General features: G+C 41.6%; 1 protein-coding gene and 1 long non-coding RNA gene across 2 annotated transcripts in view; one reads left to right on the forward strand and one right to left on the reverse strand.

Annotated features, from left to right (window-relative positions):
- The window catches only part of cdh23 (cadherin-related 23), a 415,870-nt gene that overhangs the window by 303,433 nt on the left and 100,236 nt on the right, over nucleotides 1-12,201 (reverse strand). The gene's annotated exons all lie outside the window — the stretch shown is intronic.
- LOC134022710 (uncharacterized) lies at nucleotides 3,188-4,342 on the forward strand. The gene is made up of 3 exons (XR_009930674.1): nucleotides 3,188-3,261; nucleotides 4,101-4,151; nucleotides 4,262-4,342. It is a non-coding gene; the product is annotated as an uncharacterized LOC134022710 (long non-coding RNA).

The raw sequence follows: 12,201 nt of genomic DNA on the forward strand, positions 1-12,201 counted from the left end.
ACGAACCACCGTTGTGTTTACCCAATTTTACCCAATACAAAAACAAATAAAAATTATTTTCTTTTAACCATTGCAATGTGGGGGGTCTGAGACAGCCCGACAGTTAAAAGAAAATGCTTCACTTTGTTTTTGTAGGAGGTAAATCTGTCGCAATACGACGGTGGGTCACAATGACTGATGGGTCAGAATGACCCGAAGATAACACAAGGGTTAAGGCAAATCTGGCCACAGCCAAGGGAAAAGTGAGGTTGGAAAACGAGGGAGTATGGAGGGAGAAGGACAGAGAGAAAAAGAAGGGTGATGTGTGATGATGTGGTTTGCTGTGGTGGACGAACATATTTCTCAAAGAGTAGGCCTAATCTGCACATTCTATTTGCTCCCTGAAGAACAGCACAATTTAGCTATCAACCCAATTGTAAGCATTACACACAAACTTACACCCATGCACACACACCAAAACAGAGAAATATAAATACACCCACACAAACAAACAGACCCACCCTCCCACAAACACACACCACTAGCCACTATCCTTCCACAGACTGACAAGTTGTACAATAGCTTGCCATGTTGGCAAAATCTTGTCAGAATTCAGAGTTACACGTTCTGTTTGAGAGTTGTGTGAGAGAGAAGCTTGAAAGAAATGGAGAGAAAGAAACGACAGGTTGATTTATTCAGAGTGAGGAGTTGGTGAATCAAACTTTAATGGCTTTAGGGAGTGCAAGCCGTCTCTCTCTCCCCTTCAATATTTCCCTCTCTCACTCAATCTCTCCCCCCACCCCATACCCTCTACCGCAACTCTCTGCAGTGCACTCATGGATGGTCACTCAGACGTGCGTCTGCCTCTCTGACAGAGGAGACTCCACCCAGGCAGCCCAACAACGCACACAAATCAAGGTGCTCTTCATGCTCAGCGGGATAAAGTAAACGACAGAAAGATAAAGGGAAGAAGATAGGAGGAGGGAGTGATTTACCTTCAAGACCGGCAGCATATGTGATGTACAAAGAGTGTTGGGTGAACAAACCTCTGAGATGGAAACAATGAGATATAAAGTATTCCACAGTCCTGACTACCTCCGAACATTTCTATATAGTCCTGAAACCATAATAAGATTTAAATACAGCCGTGAACACAATCTAACTAGGAATGCACCGAAATATCGGTTTTCGGCCGATAGAAAAATAGGTCAAAAATATGAGACGAAAATATGTGCCACCCCTAAGTGCTCTGTTGCCACTCCATTATCACAGGACCAAAGTAAAGTCTATTTCAAGTTGGATATTTGACAGATATTCCCCATGAGTTTTTCTTCAATCTGCAAACAGCAGTTAGAGACTGTTGAAATGTTATTTTATCATGTCTTTATCCATTTGCCTACTCCAAATTCAATCATTTAATTTTACATGAATATATGTATGAAATGTTTTTTTTTTACAAATACCGTGTTTCTTCGAATAAACGCTGCGGGGTTTATTACACAATGATCATTTTTGGTGCGGCGTTTATTCAAGGGCGGCGTTTATTCAAGGGCGGCGTTTAATTAGTAAGAGAGATTTAGAGAATTGCAGCTGCAGTGCGGCCATAGACAAACAAAGAATAGACAAGGAGGTCAAACACAAAGCCTAGTATAAAATTTGAAGCCCCTGTAGCGGGGTTTGCTCGTTTAAGATTAGCAATACTTAATTTATAATTAAGTATGTAGTTCTTAGGGGCACCACCTCTTATTTGTTAAAGGGACAGAGGAAACCTTATTGAATAATGGCCTTCGTAATAATCAGTCTAATCTTAAGTAGTGAATTCTATGAAAGTAGAGCAGATCAGATAACGTGAGGGATAACGCGAGTATTATAAACAATGATTTATTTAAGGAAATGTAATTATAATGAACAAATACCAGAGAAGTTATACCCAGCTAACACAAGACGTTGCGGCAACGTTGCCAGTAAGTGCTCAGTTGGTAACCCGCAACGATACCTTCTGGCAACGTTGTGGCAACGTCGTAGCAACGTTATAAAGGGAATGTTGCCAGTTGGTCCCATGGACAACGTTGCCACGACGTCGTACCTTGGTCGGCTAGTTACGTTATTTTTAGACCCGTGGACAACGTTGCCGCGACGTCGTACCTTGGTCGGCTGGTTACGTTATTTTTTGGTCCCCTGGACAACGTTGCCGCGACGTTGTACCTTGGTCGGCTGGTTACGTTATTTTTAGACCCGTGGGCAACGTTGCCGTGACGTTGTACCTTGGTCGGCTGGTTACGTTATTTTTTGGTCCCATGGACAACGTTGCCGCAACGTCGTACCTTGGTCGGCTGGTTACGTTATTTTTAGACCCGTGGGCAACGTTGCCGCGACGTTGTACCTTGGTCGGCTGGTTACGTTATTTTTTGGTCCCATGGATAACGTTGCCGCAACGTCGTACCTTGGTCGGCTGGTTACCTTATTTTTAGACCCGTGGACAACGTTGCCGCAACGTCGTACCTTGGTCGGCTGGTTACGTTATTTTTGGGTCCCGTGGACAACGTTGCCGTGACGTTGTACCTTGGTCGGCTGGATACATTAATTTTGGTACCATGGGTTAAGTTGCGGTTAAGTCGCTCTTTGGTCGCAGGACAACGGATCTCGAGTGCAATATAGTGGTTTATCCAGAGATGGAGAGATCACACTGGACTGCTCTCAGTTCTGACACCTTTGCAATGTATAGTCTACATGAATTTCAATCACACACAATATTAAATGTTGCACCCAGCACGTATAAATGTAGACAATGCATGTAATTCATGTGCAGCTCAGCCCCAGCATGTCATTGGTCATCAATTTTCTCATATGCAGAAACATAGCTTTAATAAATAAAAGACTGAATTTGGAATATAATTTAGTCTTTCATTCTTTACTATAAACATGTACAAAAGCAATCAATGTGTGATGTGTAACATGATTAAGCAAACATTCTTTGTATAGCACACCAAAGCTGTATGACACACAATGCAAATTTGTGCTCCAATAATCTTTGTGATACAAAATTGTTAAATGTGACCAAAAAGTAAGCGACTCTTAAGAGTTTCATTTCCAAAGACAAGTCATCACAGAATATTACAATTCTTCCTTAGCAAACCTGCCCCTCAGTCTGCCCCTGAACAACAACTTTACGCATGCCCATTTCAACGCATCGCTGAAACTGGGGTTTCAGAAGAGATTTTGCAGGGGTTCAACACCGTCTTGTACGCATTGGATTTCAACTGGAAATTAGCTACTTCAAAGGTGAGTTTCTTTACAGAAATAGTTTAAATATAAACATATTTTCAGAAATTGGATGGGGCATGCTAATACGTATATGTTTGAAATTTAGGCCATTTAGCCTGTTTATGTGCTATCAGATTCACATTGTTTACGTTAGGATTTCGCTAGCTACAGTACAGTAGAGGTTAAACCCTCCAGAAAGTTATGTTGAAATACTGAAAATGCATAGGCCTACATGTTATCAAAGTTTTGCGTCTCACAAATCACCCACAAAAGAATCAGTGAAAATAAACGTTCAGAACTGTTAAAAAACCTTGTCCCAAAATAGTTTATTTAGCCCGTAATTTTCAAAGACTGTGGAGCTAGCGTGGCTGATCACGTTTTAATCAGTCGGCCATGGCATGCACAGCAATGGCGTCTATAAAAGTATCATGTCACTAATTTTTCCAATTTGTACATGCCATCTGTTTTTGGATAAGTTTATTCGTTTTAATCTTTAGATGCGTGAGTTCTAAATATTTCCGACGCTTCCACCAGTTATTTTTCCAAAACGGCAGCTAGGTAGCTTTAATTAGCTTCCGTTACCTAGCAACCTAGCATAATACTCGTAGCAATGCTACCACCTGCTAGTGTTACTTGTTAGCCTACTAATTGTAAATTTTGAAGCCTTACTATAGCGTTTGTCATATAGTTTTTGTCTATCGGAAAACAGTCGGTTGGAATGTTCAGAATCACACATGTGCGACGCTACGATGTGGGGCCCTGCTTTCGAACGATCACATATGTGCAATGCTACTCGTTTAATATCAATATGCTATAACTATGTACATAAACTACATTCCATTTTCATTTCTGTACAGATTATCCTACCACCGTCACACGGCCTAGCACTGTGTCCCTGGGAAATGATGGTAAAGTAATGAATGACCGTTTAAAACAGTGACAATAATTGTATGAGCCATGGCAACCTAAAGGCTATGTTTTGAAGCAAAAGCATGACTTAAAACTTTTGCATCACCAGATTCCATACCCCTAGATGTCAACTCTGGTCTGGTGGAGGTGAACCAATTGGGGGCCCAGGAAAACAGCTGGCAGCCAGGCAAGTGCAAATATAAGACACTCAAAAAAATATATGCTTTGTATACAACCATTCAAGGTAACATTTGTTATTTACATCATTGTTACAGCTAATCTAGAAGAACCACAGTGTATGCCAATCATGCTAACTCTTGTAAACTTGTATACTTGTCTTTAATGACAGACACATTACAGGTTATGCTCCGGAAGATGGAGACATTGGAGGAGAACCAGCGAGAGGCTCTCCTATGCAGGCGACTACAGGGCAGACACACTGAAGAGGTGCCAGTGATGGACCTACAGGTGGCCCAAACACAGGCTGAACTCCAAGACCTTGAGGAGTGCCTTAAGGTGCTGGAGTTGCGAAAGAGAGTGGTAAGTGTTTGGAGATGCCATGAACTATGGCTTATACGCAGCGTTCAACGTTCACATTGGTGCTGACAATAAGTTCATGACTTCTAATTCCAGACGCTGTGATGAAGTGGAAGACGGGACTGGGAGAGAAAGCTGTGGAGCTCCTCATAGAGGAGACACTCAAACACACCCCGGCAGCCCATTCAAAACAAGCCAGGTGAATGAATCATGATTGCAGCTTCCATATCCAACCTTTCACATGGCTATGTGACAAAAATCTAGAATCACATCTTTTTTTGATGATGTATATTATTTTAGATGTGATTTTTTTATGACTTGTATAGCGCCTTTTTACACGTGCAATTATGTTGATAGAACACTAACTTATTTTGTGCTTCATCGTCAGGGCCAACAGACAGGACCTGTAGCGGGGACTGGCAGAAGATTTTAATTCACTGTTTAGCACTTTGTTTGAAATAAAATGACAATGTTACATGGAAATGCTGCCTTGTTTATGATTAGCTGGAGTTAGGCTACACATCACACAAACATAGTCCTCCTAAAGTTGGCTACCATGTAGCCTATTATACAAGAACAAGTAGCATTTTGGGCAAATGAGGTCTGCATATGAACCGCCCCAATATAAGCAGTAGAATTGAGAAATATAGGTTACTTAGTTAACGTTGCAGTTACGGACTGGCAACGTCACAAAATGACGTTGCTAGGAGGTCGCGGTTACAGACTGGCAACGTCGGAAAATAACGTTGCTAGGAGGTCGCGGTTACAGACTGGCAACGTCGGAAAATGACGTTGCTAGGAGGTCGCGGTTACAGACTGGCAACGTCGGAAAATAACGTTGCCACGACGTCGCGGTTACGGACTGGCAACGTCACAAGATTACGTTGCGGTTACGTTCTGGCGTCCCACAGATGCACGGTCCCGCAACGTCGCCAAAGACGTTGCGGCAACGTAACTGTGTTAGCTGGGTAGGTTAGTTGAGAGTTGAGTTGAACTGTATACAGTAGGTCCTAAACTATGATGAGGGTTGGTGCAAGATGGTAGGTTGAGAGCGCGTGGGGAGGGGGAAGGGAGAGAGAGAGATAGGCTTCTGGAGAACAATGGGAGAGTATGTTAACTAATCCTAACGAAAGTTAGGTTAAATCATTTGCAAACTAAAATCAAACGTAACAAATTAAATCACAATATGCCAATGTTCACAAGTAAGAAATGTAGCAATATCGCAGTTACTGTTGTCAGTTTGAAGAAGAAGAGTCAAAGTTCCGTTCGTTGTTGTCAAACGGTTAGAGCAAAGGAATCTTTCGTTCAAGTTCCTAGCGGTCCAGTGAGTTGCTGATTGAAAAGGATAGGTCAGATGTGTCGCGAACACTTCCGGTGAATCCTTGCGAAAAAGCAAGGTTTGCTTGTACGTTTGGGGGTTTTATACTCCAAAGAACAAGGGGGGGGGGGGGTCCCATGAAGGTGACCTCTTTCATTGGTCAGTTTCTCCCCACCTGGGCGTCATCCTGAGATCTGCCTAGGTGTGAAGTGGCTGTGGCTTTTGAGTTCCGTTATTTCAACTGTCCATGTATTGCTTATATTTCAAAACATAACAATACAATATTAATAAATGGTTTAGTTTGTAGATTAAAATCATTTTGATATCAAGATTGACTGATTTATAATAACAGGAAAGGAAGTTACATTAAAACATCAAATTATATCAACACAGCATTAAAGGGAAAGCTTATAACACATCAACTACTGTCATTGAAATAGTGTCCATGAGCCATGTAGTCCTTGAGAATATGTTTGTAAATCGTAAATCGTTTGTAAATGGTTTGTCTGTTGGCTCTGCTACACCGCGCGTGTCTACATTGTGTAGAAATCTGAAGCAGCATGCCGAAACGTTCTTACACTTCCAGCTTTCAAACAAAAAGCTGTGCAGAAAGCACTCACCGCAGCAACAGATCTGTATCACGCAAACTTCGGGTTGATGAAAGGCATTGTTTTCAACCAATGTCATGATTTAGAATTATATAATTCAAGGCCGTAGTCAACATTGGGGGGGACGTTTTTTAATTTTATTTTTATGATAATTTCGAACAGCGTGCGTGGTTGCCTGTCGTAGCTTAGCACATTTATATTTTTATATCAATATATTGGGGGGGACATTTTGACCAGATTTAAATATTGGGGGGGATGTGTGTCCCCCAATATGGCCGGCAATGTGGATTTGGAGAAGAAGCTTCAAACCTGTAGCAAGAAAGCCACTTGTGTCTGCCAGTGCTTCGAGGGAATTATAATACACTTGTGATTTACTTGTGTAATAAATACTGTGTTTTAATTTAACCAATTAAATAACCTTTTTCTGATTTTTTTGGTGCGGCATTTAATCGAGGGCGGCGTTTATTACACAATGTTAATTTTTGGTGGCGTTTATTCGAGGATGGCGTTTATTCGACGGCGGCATTTAATCGAAGAAATACAGTAGTTATTTTCAGTTTCGGCTTTTGGCCAAGTGCATTATGAATCTTCAGTTTTCTGTCAATTTACAGAATAATCATTTCGGTGCATTACTAATCTTAAAGATCCCATGACATGCTGTGTTTGGATGCTTTTATATTGGACTTTGTGGCCCCCTAATAGTGTATCTTAAGTCTCTTTCCCAAAATTCAGCCGTGGTGCAGTATTACAGCCACTACGAGCAGTCCCACAATGAGCTTTCCTCAGGACGTGCCGTTTCTGTGTCTGTAGCTTTAAATGCTATGAGGAAGAAAGACGCAGGGCTAACTGCCATGCTTCGGTCGTTTGCAAGCCATTATGTCTCGAGGAAAAACCAATGTCGCGCTCGCACGGTCATAGCTCATTTTTTCATTGGTAGGCCCAGGGGCGTTGTTAGATATAAAGCTCTACTGGGGCATACATTTGAGCGCAAATACAGTTTTTTGAGCTTCATGTAATATTGTTTTTTGTTTTAGTCAAAATAAGAGGATCGGTAGGCCTATCATTTAGAAACTACCTAAATTCTGACTTGTGTGCAGTCCGACACCTGGACTTCTGTGTGCGTGCTGCAGTGGCTATTTGGCAAGCCAGAAAAGTGCCCTGACATCGAATTCTGCGGGCATCTGCATGTGCTTTGATTTTACAAGCGTTGATTGGGATACTGCGTTTATTTTTTCCGGGATTATCAATCTAAATTAATGCACTGACTAAAAAAGTCACTTAGGAATGCTTGGCTGGACCTGATGTTAGTTTCCTCCAGGATCACAATGACTCTTATTGAGAGACTAGCTAACTTGCTCTTGTTGGTTAGTTGTAACGGATTTAAATTCTTGTACTCGCTGTGAAGTATTTACATTTACATTACATTTAGTCATTTAGCAGACGCTCTTATCCAGAGCGACTTACATTAAGTACAGGGACATTCCCCCGAGGCAAGTAGGGTGAAGTGCCTTGCCCAAGGACACAACGTCATCTTGCACGGCCGGGAATCGAACTGGCAACCTTCTGATTACAAGCCCGCTTCCCTAACCGCTCAGCCACCTGACTCCCAAGTATTTACTGTTGATTGTTTTTCTACAGCTACACTCTTGCACTTTTTGAGTTTCATGTTGTTTAATTGTGACTTGTTTAACTGCATGCTCTTATGGTTCTTCCCTTTGGCACTTATTTGGTTTTTCACAATGTATGCTTCATGTTTTGGTTGCTCGCTGTGTTGGGGCTATCTCGTTGTTATGATCAGTGACCTATGCACTTTTGTAAAGCTCTCTCATGGAAGTCGCTTTGGAAAAAAGCGTCAATGTAAATGTAAAGTAAATTGTTTAAACTCAAACAAGATTTTACTGGGGCACAGCAAAAAGGGTCTAACGACGCCCCTGGGTAGGCCAAATTCTCTGTGCGGGCAAAGCAGAGAAAGGGGAGGTAACCTTCCCTATTGTGACGTCACAATAGGGGGATTTTCAAAACAGAGCGTTTGAGCTCTCATTTTCTCAAAGGCGGAGAAGAATACCCAGGGCTTGGTTTACACCTATCAAAATTTCTAGCCACTGGGGGACCAAAGGCAGGCTAGGGGAACTCATATTAATGTTAAATAACCTCCTAAAGTGAAGTTTTCATGTCATGGGACCTTTAAAATCTCACTACAGCGCTGAATACCTCCTAACATCTCACTACAGCTCTGCACACCTAACAACTCACTACAGCTCTGAACAACTTCTAACAACTCACTAGAGCCTGGACCGTCTCCTAACATCTCTCCACAGCCCTGAACACCTCCTAACAACTCACTACAGCTCTGAACACCTAACCTTTCACTATAGCGAAAACACACACAGACGACTTACACAACTAATCACACAAACACACACCTAATCAAGTAAATACCCATCAGTTTACTGTAATGCTAAAATAAAAATGGAAATGTGTCAGTCTCCCGAGTGTGTGTGAGGCATCAGATGGTGCCAGTTAGATAGCCATACTGTACACGAGGAGATGCTCCACCTAAAGAAAATAAATATAAATATAGCCAGTGTTGATCTTTAACCATCTCTGTCAGATGTGAATACTAGGCAGATGGAGATAGACCATTGCCCACCAGCCCAATATAACTGTATCTGGAGCAATTATGGGCAGCACATACAACTACTGTATCTGGGAGGAACTGATTCCTGTCTTTTATTTATTTTTTCTATGCTATCCCTCCTTCCTTTTCTCCTTCTCGTGGCTCAGAGTCTTAGTGTCAGACCTGCTGGGGTTAGAGACTTTGGGCTGCCACACACACATGCGTGCACACACACACACACACACACACACATACACAGTGTTAGCCTAGAAGATTTAAGAATACAGGTGATACTGAATAAATTACCGGGCCAGTGTGCTGAAGAAGATGTGTGTGTGTGTGAGTGTTGTTTTTTACCTTGCTGTGTCTGCTGTGGCTCCAGATGCAACATACATCCTGGTCATTTAGTTTGTACAACACCAACAGCTCACACACAGGCTCTGCCAAACCCATCTGAGAGTGGTGTGTGTGACTACTTGCATTTGTGTATGTGTGTCAGACTATTCCATAAACTGCAGATCATGTGAGGGGTGACCATCCTCTGGTCTCCTTACAAACTTACGCGTACACCTTACCCATTCAGAGGTGAAAGGCATCTCTTCAGAAGAAGACACAGAGGGACAGAAACACTGAGATATAGTTGATAGAGTAAAAGGGCTGAAGAATAATTGGCCTGCCTGAAGGTAAACAGAAATGTAAGCTCAAAGTTAGACAATCTATCAGTGGGCACCTGCTCATCTGTCTGCTTGTGTGTCTGTTTTCTAAGGTGTATTCTCTTCATAATATTGTATATCGTAATATTGTACATCATAATGCTGCATCACAGTGCTAGACTGAGCCAGGCTGTGCTATCTACCTCCAATTAAGACTGGATTGTATATGCTGGAATTCTACAGCATACTGCATATGGACATACATAAATAATTGATGAACAAACCAAGTATTGTAAAAGTACAACAAAAAAAACATAAATAATAAAAGAGGGCTACAGAGAAGGCATTTTAAGTGTTTATAGGTTGTGTGTTATTATACGAGTATATTTGTGTGTGCATGTGTGGTTAGGTGTGTTTGTGTATGTGTGTGTATGTGCCTGTGTATGTGTGTGCAGTAAAAGGAAGAGCGAAATAGAGAAAGAGAGATTCAGTTGTGTGATATGGTGAAAGCAGCAGAATAGGACCCACACAGAAAAGTCATCATTGGTGGCATTTGATGGTGGTTTTGTTTCAATGACACAGTCTCATCCCGCAGAGGGAGGGGTCAATGATCCAGTGTCAGGAAGCAGAAGCAGGGAGGGGACTGGAACCCCAAGGGTGATTGTTTAATTAAAACCAATCTTTGTACACAACACATACACATGCACACATGTATGCACACTCACACGCATACACACACACAAAGACACACACACACACAAGGAGCAATGAGGGAGAAGAGATTTGACAGAGAAAGGGGGAGAAAAGGGAGAATGGGAGATGGAGAACGTAGAGAGAGCATCCTAGATGCATAGTCAAAATTCTAGAGAAAGATCATAAAGGTGGCATAATTTAGAAGAGAGAAAATAGTAAAAAAAAAAAAAAAAAAAAAAAGCTCCTGTTGAAACTATTTATAATTCTAGGCCCAGAAAATGTACATGTAGAACCCCAGAACAATATATTTCAATGCACAGTAAAGTGGCTAATTATTACTACAGAGATTAGGGCCATAGTAGGGCTTGAATGTATAACACTGCATCTTGGCAGACTATCTATTCCTGATAAGGAGACATAATCAATGTGCCATCACCACAGATTTTTACCTCAACCAACCTGGGGCCCGTTCTCCGTACGTCACTTATTACATCTGAGATCAAATGACACATCCAAGACAACATCATCTTGCTAATCATGATCTGGCTAATTTGGTTCTTCGAACACCCATGTTGTTTATAATTAGTATAGCTGGATTGAGTTATGCGTTGGTCTAAAAGGGGGTATGTATCGATGGTAGAAACCTTGATCAGCAACGCTGCTATTAGCTGCTCACATAAGTCTATGGCTGCTCACCATGGCCTAAAAGAGTGTCCAGTTTTTTCTGCGACACAGCCAACAGAGCAACAGCTTGCTCGAAGGTTACTCCGAATTTGAAGATTGATTCAGAACGCCAGGGAACACCTCAAAGTCTACAAAATCCAGGAGAGGGCTGGCAAAAAGAAGCAGACAAATTAAATGTAGTGACCACGTTAGATGTTTCATCGCTTATTACAGTAGGCTAGGCCTATTTGTCTTTGTATTTTCTTATTTTCACAATTACTTTAATTGTTTATCATCTAATGTCATATAATTTAATGTGTTTCAAACAAATTAATGACGTAAATGACACCATCACTAGAAAACCGAGGCTATCTCTCAAAAAGTATAGTAGCCTGTCTCACTGCTAATTGGATCTGTTTATCACACAATGTGCGATTAATATTAAAGGCCATATGGCAGGTTAAACACTACTGTTGATTAATGGGAACATGAAGCACTCAAGATATGTATATCATTTAAAATATCTCCAAATGGTGTCTCCAAGTGGTGTTAAAGACCAGTTTTTGGTGTTAGCATTAGCATATTAGCGCAAATTGGCGATGACGTCATGTTGGGGAGTCGTGGAGGAGAGAAGCCTCAGCCTAGTACTAGAACTATGGTAACTGACTGGGATGAAGAATAGGTGGCAAAAACCACTAATGTGTATGATGGCCCGCAGCCGTATAATTTCGAACCAAGTAGACATGAGAGGGCAAATGAGGAATTGCCGAGACCTGATGGCCGTCAAAGCCAATTAAATGGATGGTCCAAGAAGAATGAGTTGCTATCATTTAGCAACACAGCAACAATCTCTGGAGCTAGTCTACGAACAGCAGTGCACATATACAATTTTGTTTTACTGTCAGTGAATAGCACCGAGTGAAAGTCAAAGTTTTCTTTATATCTAGTGACAGTGATCAT

The sequence above is a fragment of the Osmerus eperlanus genome, chromosome 6 (assembly GCF_963692335.1).
Source record: "Osmerus eperlanus chromosome 6, fOsmEpe2.1, whole genome shotgun sequence".
In the NCBI taxonomy this organism is placed as follows: Eukaryota; Metazoa; Chordata; class Actinopteri; order Osmeriformes; family Osmeridae; genus Osmerus; species Osmerus eperlanus.